The following is an 11,784-nucleotide window of genomic DNA, read 5'->3' on the forward strand; positions in this document are numbered from 1 at the left end:
TAGCCCCATCTTGTGCTTTTTTCTGTGCAGCCCCCACTTCATAAGGTACATTTGGTATTTTCCAATCTTTCTACACTACTATGATTGTATTTCATGCTGTATTCAATTATAAATGCGAGGAGCGCTGCTTAGGGATGCTCTGCCTTGGAAGGAATTCATGCTGCCATCTGGCAAATGTAAATGATGCCCAGGCGCTTCTCTCTCTCTCCTCCCCCTCCTCCCCTTTCCAAATCTGATCCCCCTGCTGCCTTCCATATTCAAGTGACAAACTCAGACTCTCTCGATTTTTTCTGACAACTAATAATGGTGATTAACCTTTTCAAGTTTGACATTATAAATCAGGCCTATTGGTTGGTATTCTGTGTGCAGTGATGCGAGCTGAAAAAAGATTTCAGAAATAAAGCCCAACTGATCCTCAGTGGATCGGAGTCTTGGAGTATCCTGCAAATCAGTGGTAATTGCCACAAAATCCAGATAATTTTTCAGAACTGGTGATAGAAGCTTTCTTATGTTGTATCAGCACCAGCCTGGGAGTGAAAACAAGGAAATGGTACATAGCTCAGCTCACAGGCCAGTAATTATATTCCCCGGAATGGTTGTTGCATGTGGAGCATCAGGTTTTTTTTTCTTTCCATGGCAGCAGTTTTTTGTGTGTGCCTTGCAGTTACTTTGTCTTTTTAAAAAGAAGCTGGTGCCTTTTAGGTCAGAGAGGTTATTGAGGGGCAGAGCAGCGGAAGGAAGAAGCACCTCTCTGGCTTCAGCCCCTCTTCAGTTTTCTCTCTCCCAGACAGTCCTGTCAGGTGGTCTTTCTGGAGACATATCCTGGCGCCTGTTTCTATTTCAGATGTTGTCAATTTGAGAGGGTGGATATTTCACCCTTCCTGAGGGATAGGTTGATTTTCCAGGTTCCGCAGCTAAAGACTTTTATTCAGAAATTGTTGGCGTCTCAATGTCAGCTCATTGTAATCATGGTTTTGTAAGGGGTTGGCTTTTCTAGCATAGCATCCTATGCCCAGGTAGGGAAGTGTAGCCATCAGGAGAGTCGGATGGGAGCAAGCAGCCTCTCCCTGCGGGGCTGGGATCCAGGCCCTGAGTTTGTTATGGCCGCCTTCTGCAGCTGCCCTCCCATCCCAGCGTGCGTGCGCGGCTGGAAATTTGCTTGGTTGAATGTTTCACGCTGTACTAGAGCACTATCATGTGACAGCAGGCCGTTAACAGTGGTGTTAATTAAATTTTTTATGATGGAGCTGAGGCACACCAGCAGTGATCTCCTTTCAAGCAGAAATGTAGCAGGCAGCTCCCAAAGAGACCTTGTCTGCTCTTCATCTCTATGAAAATCAATTAGTGTTCTGAATGTGTGATGACTTCTTAAAAAAACTCAGTCTGTCGCAATGTAGAAGTCTTTGCATTATAGAATTATAAAGGAAAGTGGTTATCTTTCCTCACCCAGATTCCTCTGTCCTGCTACTGTAATCTATGTGGTTGTTGCTGACAGGACTACACATATGGGCATTGCAGTCCTAGTCCTAAGGGGGATTTAGAAAATTGTGCACAAAAGTTTGAGGTCAGCCACTGGAGGCAAAATCTGCTCCCTGTGGGCCCTGCCACTTCCCTGTTAATGCCTTTAGCTCTTAAATGATACATTTAGATCATTGCATGAATCTATAGCAACAAAATTTTCTGAACAGACCCTTCACTTTCCTCTGAAATTGTATATGAAATTGTACCTTGAGGTAGACTAAAAGAAGGCTTAGGATACCATTTGATATAAGGTTGGCATCTACTAAGAGCAGAGCCTTTTCAGTGGTTGCCCAGGCATTATAGAAGACATTTTTCTGAACTGTTCACTGCTCTTCTTTGCTTCCCTTGTTCTGGACACATGTAAGTACTGTGTTTTTTTTTCCTTTGGGCATTTGTTAATATGTTTAAGGACTGGAGAATTTCTTTATGATTTTATGGTTTTAGAAATAAGGCCCATTGTGGAGAAAAATACAGTGTGCTCTAGAAAGAGGCTCTGGGTGAGGTGCCCCCCCAACCCTTGCTCTCTTCCTACCTACCCAAGTGAAGGCATTCATTCCCCACCCACCTAAGGGGAAGCTGATCTTTGCCATCTGGAGAACAGTTGTAATTCTGAGTGATCTCTAACCCTCACCTGGAGATTGGCAACAGTGTTTCCACAGGAGGAAGTGGCTGATTTGGAAGAAGAGATTATGGCATTGTACCTGTCTGAGTTCCCACCCCCTCCTCAAACCCTACCCTGTCCAGGCTCCACCCCTCAAATCTTAAGGAGTTTGCCAACCTGGAGCTGGCAACTGCTAAGTCACACTGGCTGTCATAGGGGGGCTGCTGCACAGGAGCAAGCAGACAGGCCTAGTTAAGTCATGCCAGTCAGGTGGCATCAAGTCACCCAGAGGGTGCTGCCAGGTCTAGGTGGAGCCTGAAGATCTCCTGAGATCACAACTGAACTCAAGACAACAGATCTCTCTCCCCCTGGAGAAAATAACTGCTTTCAAGAGTGGACTCTCCGGCATTCTATTCAGCTGAGGCCTCTCCCTTTACTGACAGAAGCAACTTTGCTTACCTAGCAACAGCCTCTGACTAGCAGCTTCCCCAGGCTGGGGGAAGGAGGAAGGGAAGGAGTGACAGGAAAGAGGTGGCTGCCGTGGCCTCTGAGGAATTCATTTTGTGAATTCCCCACCAACCTGGGTCTGGCAGCCCTAATCAGGACTGGGCCCAATGAGTTCTCAATTAGTCTCTCTGTTTCCCTTCCAGAGGAGGAGGGGGAAGAGCCCTCAGCCAATCAAGAGAAGGCTTTCTACGGCTTTCCCCCTCCTCCTTCCTCCCTCAGCCAGTTGAGGGAAGGCTTTCTTTCTCTCCTTTGTGAAGCAGTGTGACAGGTGACTCAGCCAATGGGAAAGTAGAGAGAGCCAGAAGCTGCCAGAACCACAGTTGTTTGCCTTTACTGACAGAATCAGCTTGGCTGGCTAGTAACAGCCACTCGGGTAGGAGAGAGGAGTGGTCTCAACCAATGGCACGCAAATACTCTTGATTGATGGTTTGATGAGCCAAAGGTTGATGAAGTGCACCCCCAACCAATGGGAGAGCTCCATTTTGCCAAGGCAACAGGGCTTTTATATCTATAGGATTATTGTTTTATATTGTTGTTGTCTATCATACTGTTTTTATTTGAAAAAAATGAGTAATTTTGAAAGGGGCAGAAAATATCATAAAGCCAGTATGGCTCAGCCAGAAAAAAACTTAGCTGCTGACTCAGGGATATCAGCATCTATGGAATCATAGAGTTGGAAGGGACCTCCAGGGTCATCTAGTCCAACCCCCTGCACAATGCAGGAAATTTGATACATTTGGTCATCAGTTATTGACCCTCCACCTTGCCGACACTGGGATCCAGGGGTTGGCCTTACAATGGCTCTCCTCCTTTTTCGAGGGTCGGGGACAGAGGGTGATGATAGGGAAGGAGCTATCCTGATGGCATGTATAGTGTGCCACAAGGGGCAGTTATCTCCCAAATGTTGTTCAACATCTACATGCGCCCCCTTGCACAGAGGTTTGGGCTGGGGTGCCATCAGTATGCAGATGGCACCCAGCCCTATCTGTTGATGGATGGCTGGTCCAATTCCACCCCCGAAGACCTGACCACAGCCTTAGAAGCCATGGCAGGGTGGCTCAGGCTGAGTCGACTGCAATTGAATCCGATGAAGACGGAGGTTCTGTATCTAAGTTGTGGTGGTTTATAGCGATTACTGGTTTTTATAGGATGTTTTTACTTAAATGTGAGCTGCCCTGAACCTGCTTCGGCGGGGAGGGTGGGATATAAGCCAAATAAGTAAATAAATTCACAAATACCCCCACACACTCCATGCACAGAAGTCCCTCCCCCCAAAAATAACCTCTAGGATCCCTGGCCAAACTGGCCTGGAGAAAAATCTCTGCCTGACACCAAAGTGGTGAACGGCATTTCCCGGGCGTGTAAGGAAGAGCCACGAGAACTAAGCACTGATGCAACCCTTCCTGCACTCCTTCTCGTGATCTGCCTAATTCACAGACTCAGCACTGCTGTGAGATGGCCATCTAGCCTCTGTTTAAAAACCTCCAAGGAAGGAGAGCCCACCACCTCCTGAGGAAGCCTGTTCCACTGAGGAATTGCTCTGTCAGGAAGCTCTTCCTGATGTCGAGCCAAAAACTCTTTTGATTTAATTTCAACTCATTGGTTCTGGTCCTACCTTCTGCGGCCACAGAAAACAATTCTGCACCATCCTCTATATGACAGTCCTTCAAGTATTTGAAGATGGTGATCATTTCATCTCTCAGCTGTCCCCTCTCCAGGCTAAACATAGGCAGTTCCTCATAGGATTTGGTCTCCAGACCGCTCACCATCTTTGTTGCCCTCCTCCTGGACATGCTGTAGCTTGTTTATAGTCTTCTTAAAATGCGGTGCCCAAAACTGAGCACAATACTCTAGGTGAGGTGTAACCAGAGCAGAGTAAAGCGATACCATCACTTCACATGATCTGGACACTATACTTCTGTTGCTACAGCCCAAAATCGCATTTGGCTTTTTACCACCACATCACACTGTTGACTTATGTTTAATGTAAGGTCCACTAATACCCCTAGATCCTTTTCGCACATACTGCTGCCAAGACAGGTCTCCTCCATCCTATAATGATGCATTGGATTTTTCCTACCTAAATGCAGAACTTTACATTTATCCCTGTTAAATTTCAACTTATTGGTTTTAGCTCAGTTTTCCAGCCTGTCAAAGTCATCCTGTATCCTGTTTCTGTCTTCTTCTGTGTTTGCAACCCCTCCCAATTTCGTATCATCGGCAAATTTAATAAGCATTCCCTCTATTCCTTCATGCAAATCATTTATAAAGATGCTGAACAAAACAGGTCCCAGGACAGATCCTTGAGGCACTCCACTTGTCACTCCTCTCCAAGAGGATGAGGAACCATTCACAAGCACACTTTGGCTGCGATCTGTCAACCAGTTACAGATCCACCTAAAGGTAACAGGATCCAAACCATATTTTGCCAGCTTGTCAACAAGGACAGTATGTGGAACCTTATCAAAAGCCTTACTGGAATCAAGTAAGCATTCCCCTAACCCAGCAAGGTGGTAACTTTCTCAAGAAAATTGAGATAAGGTTTTTCTGACATTAGTTGTTCTTGAGAAACCCAGCTGGCTCTTAGTAATCCCAGCCATCTTTTCTAAATGCTTAAGGACTGACTGTTTTGATTATTTGTTTTAAAACTTTCCCGGGTATAGACATCAAGCTGGTGGGTCAGTAGTTACCCGGATCCTCCTTTTCCCCCTGCTTGGAGATGTGGACAACATTTGCCTGCCTCCAATCTTCCGGCATCTGGCCTGTTCTCCAAGAATTCTCAAATATAATGGCCAGAGGCTAAGAAATTATATCAATGATTTCTTTTAGTTCCCTTGGATGCAGTTCAACTTTAAATCGCTTCATTTAAAGAAACTAGGTATGTAATATAATTAGGTGTCTGTTCTGATATTTAGGATGCTCCATCCTAAACCTTCAGTATCTAGAAGCTCATATTCTGTGGCAAGTGTAGATTGAATTGTCAAAGAGCTCTATATTTAGATATTTTCTGAAGTATTTGGATTCAGCCTCTGTTGGAAAAGATGAAACTGGACCTGATGTACCCTGGAGAGGGCCTGGTAGATGCTGGTATGCTCTGTAGCCATCTTGGCCATGTTTATCCCATTACGGTGTTGCTGAAAGAACTCAAAGTTGAATTTGTGGATCTTCTAACAAAAATCTGTAATCTTTCATTGAAATCTGCCTCCGTTCCTGAGGACTGGAAGGAAGCAAATGTCACCCCCATCTTTAAAAAGGGTTCCAGAGGAGATCCGGGAAATTACAGGCCAGTCAGTCTGACTTCAATACCGGGAAAGTTGGTAGAAACCATTATCAAGGACAGAATGAGTAGGCACATTGATGAACACGGGTTATTGAGGAAGACTCAGCATGGGTTCTGCAAGGGAAGATCTTGCCTCACTAACCTGTTACATTTCTTTGAGGGGGTGAACAAACATGTGGACAAAGGCGACCCGATAGATGTTGTTTACCTTGACTTCCAGAAAGCTTTTGATAAAGTTCCTCATCAAAGGCTCCTTAGAAAACTTGAGAGTCATGGAGTAAAAGGACAGGTCCTCTTGTGGATCAAAAACTGGCTGAGTAATAGGAAGCAGAGAGTCAGTATAAATGGGCAGTCTTCGCAGTGGAGGACGGTAAGCAGTGGGGTGCCGCAGGGCTCGGTACTGGGTCCCATGCTCTTTAACTTGTTCATAAATGATTTAGAGTTGGGAGTGAGCAGTGAAGTGGCCAAGTTTGCAGATGACACTAAATTGTTCAGGGTGGTGAGAACCAGAGAGGATTGTGAGGAACTCCAAAGGGATCTGTTGAGGCTGGGTGAGTGGGCGTCAACGTGGCAGATGCAGTTCAATGTGGCCAAGTGCAAAGTAATGCACATTGGGGCCAAGAATCTCAGCTACAAATACAAGTTGATGGGGTGTGAACTGGCAGAGACTGACCAAGAGAGAGATCTTGGGGTTGTGGTAGATAACTCACTGAAAATGTCAAGACAGTGTGCGTCTGCAATAAAAAAGGCCAACGCCATGCTGGGAATTATTAGGAAGGGAATTGAAAACAAATCAGCCAGTATCATAATGCCCCTGTATAAATCGATGGTGCGGTCTCATTTGGAGTACTGTGTGCAGTTCTGGTCGCCGCACCTCAAAAAGGATATTATAGCATTGGAGAAAGTCCAGAGAAGGGCAACTAGAATGATTAAAGGGCTGGAGCACTTTCCCTATGAAGAAAGGTTGAAACGCTTGGGACTCTTTAGCTTGGAGAAACGTCGACTGCGGGGTGACATGATAGAGGTTTACAAGATAATGCATGGGATGGAGAAAGTAGAGAAAGAAGTACTTTTCTCCCTTTCTCACAATACAAGAACTCGTGGGCATTCGATGAAATTGCTGAGCAGAAAGGTTAAAACGGATAAAAGGAAGTACTTCTTCACCCAAAGTGTGATTAACATGTGGAATTCACTGCCACAGGAGGTGGTGGCAGCCACAAGTATAGCCACCTTCAAGAGGGGTTTAGATAAAAATATGGAGCACAGGTCCATCAGTGGCTATTAGCCACAGTGTATGTGTGTATATAAAATTTTTTGCCACTGTGTGACACAGAGTGTTGGACTTGATGGGCCGTTGGCCTGATCCAACATGGCTTCTCTTATGTTCTTGTGATGGACACTTCTAGGTCTAATGTGGTAGAATTGCCTACCACAATCACAATTGGTCACAATCTCGCCCAGTGTTCCCTCTTAACTGAGTAAGAGTCAAGTTGCACCTTTAAGACCAACAAAGTTTTATTCAGAATGTAAGCTTTTGTGTGCTCTAAGCACACTTTATCAGACCCGATTCCTCGTCTGATGAAGCTTGCTTAGAGCACACGAAAGCTTACATTCTGAATGAAATTTTGTTGGTCTTAAAGGTGCAACTTGACTCTTACTTTGTTCTACTGCTTCAGACCAACACGGCTGCCCACTCTAAACTGAGTTAGTGCGAGGTAGCTCACAGGTTTTAAAGCTCCGGCTCACATGTTTTTGTTTTAGCTCAGAAGAAATACCCCCAGAGCAAACTAATTTATGCAGTAGCTCACAACTGTAATGCCAGTAGCTGATGAAGTTGGATTTTTGCTCACAGGACTCCACAGCTTAGAGTTGCCCCTCCTCCCCCCTTCAGGCTTGTTAGGGAATAATACTGGACCCACTCTTACATGACCATTTGTGAAAGTTACAAAAGACATGCTGTATCCATTTTGGCTGATTTGCCGGTTATAGCCCTTCCTAGAAATGGAGGACAGGCCAGTTCTATGTGATTTCATTGGTAACCTCACAGCTGAACCTACTGCAATGTGTTCGTGGTGGACTTAGACAGGTTAAAACGGATAAAAGGAAGTACTTCTTCAGCCAAAGGGTGATTAACATGTGGAATTCACTGCCACAGGAGGTGGTGGCGGCCACAAGCATGGCCACCTTCAAGAGGGGGTTAGATAAAAATATGGAGCACAGGTCCATCAGTGGCTATTAGCCACAGTGTATGTGTATGTATAAAATTTTTTGCCACTGTGTGACACAGTGTTGGACTGGATGGGCCGTTGGCCTGATCCAACATGGCTTCTCTTATGTTCTTATGACTTCCTTTGAAGGTTGTTTGGAAGCTGCATTTGGGCCGGAGTGTGGCAACCAAATTTATTTCTGGGGTTAGTTTTCGGGATAACCCGATGCCAGTTTTTTTGTGAGTGCTACTGATTATCAGTAAATGGGCTAAATTCAGGGCTTTGCTGTTTTCCTTAAAAATATTATGGTCTGTGCCTTGGCAAGATAACATTTTCTTCCACAAATACCTTCCAACTCTTTAAGTCTTTGGTGATCCTGTATTTATCAGTCCTAAGGGAAATCAACCCAGACTGTTCCCTGGAAGTTCAGATGCTGAAGCTCAAATACTTTGGCCACCAAATGAGAAGGGAGCACTCCCTGGAGAAGATCCTGATGCTGGGAAGGACAGAAGGCAAAAGAAGAAGGGGACGGCAAAAGATGAGATGGCTGGACAGTGTTACTGATGTAACAAACATGAATTTGAGCAGACTTTGGAGGATGGTGGAAGACAGGAGGGCCTGGCGTGACTTTATCCATGGGGTCGCACTCAACTGTGCGACTGAACAGCAACAAAATCTTTCAGGTTGGAGAGCACCACTGAATAAACATCTTTGTTAGTGTCCCTCAAATGTCCAAATGGGTAACCTGGATCAGTTGGCCTTTTAAGGGAGCTCCTGCAGGCTTTGTGACTAATGTGTTCTGTTTGCAGTTGGTTTTAGCTGTGGGGAGGTGATGCTGACTTGTCCCTTTCTTTCTGTATCTTTGTTTGGTTTTAATTGATTTTATATTGTATCCTGACTAGGAGACTTCAAAGTGACTCATACATTCTTTGATACTTGACTCCTTGGCTGTCCCCTCCCACTCCCGCCCGCCTCCTCCCTCCAGAGACATGAAATGGACAGTGACTTGGGTAGCAAATTGGTGACTGACTGGAAGGTGGGCACACAGCCTGTTGCTTCAGAGGGAAAGATGTATTCTTCCGCTAAGCTCACCTTTCCACTTTCTGAGCATCTTTGCCAGGGCAACAGGGAATCAGAGCTTCTCATGCAAAAAATGCTTGCTGGTTATCTCGGTGACACTGGAGAAAGAAACAGAGCTGTGTATTAAGAGACATTAAATCTTTTGCTTTTTATGGTACACGTTTGATTGCTCCACTGGTTTACATACAATATAATTTTCCCAGCATGGAAATATTGCTTGAGAATAAATGAATTCAACAATCAAAAACCACGGATAGTTCTAGTGCAGTGCTCAGCAGCTCTGGGGAATCTTCTGAGTAGGATGCATTTGGTAAAATTAAGGTTGGATCTTCTGGTATTATATTCTTTAAAAATAAACTTAAAATAAACTTTGGGGAGGGATGGTGGGTCAGTGATAGAGCATCTGCTTGGTAAGCAGAAGGTCCCAGGTTCAATCCCTGGCATCTCCAACTAAAAAGGTCCAGGCAAATAGGTGTGAAAAACCTCAGCTTGAGACCCTGGAGAGCCGCTGCCAGTCTGAGTAGACAAGACTGACTTTGATGGACCAAGGGTCTGATTCAGTATAGGCAGCTTCATATGTTCAAAATAAGATAAAAATGATCTTAAAATGACTGTGAGACATTAAGCTTCTCTTGTCTGTTTGGGGGCCTTCAGGGGAGGACAGGCCCATTAACTTAGAAGAAGAAGAAGATATTGGATTTATATCCCGCTCTCCACTCCGAAGAGTCTCAGAGCAGCTCACAATCTCCTTTCCCTTCCTCCCCCACAACAGACACCCTGTGAGGTAGATGAAGATATTGGATTTATATCCCGCCCTCCACTCCGAAGAGTCTCAGAGCAGCTCACAATCTCCTTTCCCTTCCTCCCCCACAACAGACACCCTGTGAGGTAGATGAAGATATTGGATTTATATCCCGCCCTCCACTCCGAAGAGTCTCAGAGCAGCTCACAATCTCCTTTACCTTCCTCCCCCACAACAGACACCCTGTGAGGTAGATGAAGATATTGGATTTATATCCCGCCCTCCACTCCGAAGAGTCTCAGAGCGGCTCACAATCTCCCTTACCTTCCTCCCCCACAACAGACACCCTGTGAGGTGGGTGGGGCTGGAGAGGGCTCTCCCAGCAGCTGCCCTTTCAAGGACAACCTCTGCCAGAGCTATGGCTGACCCAAGGCCATGCCAGCAGGTGCAAGTGGAGGAGTGGGGAATCAGACCCGGTTCTCCCAGATAAGAGTCCGTGTACTTAACCACTACACCAAACTGGCTCTTACTGGGAAAGTTCCCAGTGGATGTCACTTGGAGGGCTGCACGCAGCCAGAAGCAAACTGAGCTGAGTAGACCCTGCAGTGTTGGAAGGGTTGGGGGTGGTATGTCTTAGCTCCAACCATCCAGTGAAGGGCTGTCACTTAGAGGAGGGCCGGGAGCTGTTCCCGTTGGTGGCGGAGGAGAGTACTCACAATAATGGGTGGGAAGGTACCAGCTGGATACTAGGAAAAACTTTTTTACAGTAAGAGCTGTTCAACAGTGGAATCAGCTACTGAGGGGAGTGGTAATCTCCCTCCACTGGCAGTAGGAATGGGCATGGAATACGAAGATGGTGGTTCGTTTCATGAATCATTGGTTACCCGGTTTGGTAGGTCGATTTGGTTTGTGTTTTTTGATTTCCTAAACAGATTGTGGTTCATTGGTTCGTTCAGTTTGGGAAGGCATGGAACGGTTCCCAAGAGGGCTAGAAAGCGCAGGCAGGCTCTGATGTGCCCAGCGCAGCGATGTCACCCAGAAGTGACATTATCGCACTGGGCACGTTGCTGGTGGGATGCTCAAACATTTGGGGGAAAACTCTGCAATAACCTCAGCGATGTGCCTAGCATGATAACATCACTTTCAGGTGATGTCATCACGCCAGGCACATTGAAGTGCATGAGGAGGATCCCCTGCCGATAATGACACAGACAAACTGCCCGAAAAACAAGCAGTTTTGTTTTTATTGCACGTGCAGCACAATTTGCCAAACTGATTCGTAACTGTGGTGCCTCCCCACCTGCCTCCCCCCGGAGGGGCCTCAGCCATGATGAGGGAGGGAGGCTCGGGGTGCTTGTGGCCTCAGAAAAGCAGGGAGGAGCTGAGTTGCAGCACTCAGCCACCAACGCCGTGGAGTAAGGCTATCGGCTTCTTTCTCTCTCCTGTTTCTTCCTCCCTGGCCATCAGTGTCTTTTCCCCATTTATTGCCTCAGACCTCCATCCCTAACCATTCCCTCACTCTCCTTCCCTGTCATCCCATTGGTGCAGCCTGTCCCCATCCCAACTGTGCCCTGCCCCTCTTGTGTATCCATCCTGCCTGTCATTGGGCGCGGTCGGCGGGTGATCCCTGATGGCCCCAGAGACAGCTTCTGCCCTGATGGCCCGAGCCATGTCTCTCCCTCGTGGGTGGCAGAGCTGCCTGCCTGTCGTCTTCCCAGTTTCCAACTCCCCCTCAGGTGCTGTCTGTGGCTGACAGTGTTTTTTTTTTGGGGGGGGGGGAGCGTGATGAGTTCATCTTCTAGGCTTGGTGCTGTAGCACAAGCAGCAGCAGCTCCTGCTTCCAGGG

Source organism: Heteronotia binoei, chromosome 11 (genome assembly GCF_032191835.1).
Source record: "Heteronotia binoei isolate CCM8104 ecotype False Entrance Well chromosome 11, APGP_CSIRO_Hbin_v1, whole genome shotgun sequence".
Lineage (NCBI taxonomy): Eukaryota > Metazoa > Chordata > Lepidosauria > Squamata > Gekkonidae > Heteronotia > Heteronotia binoei.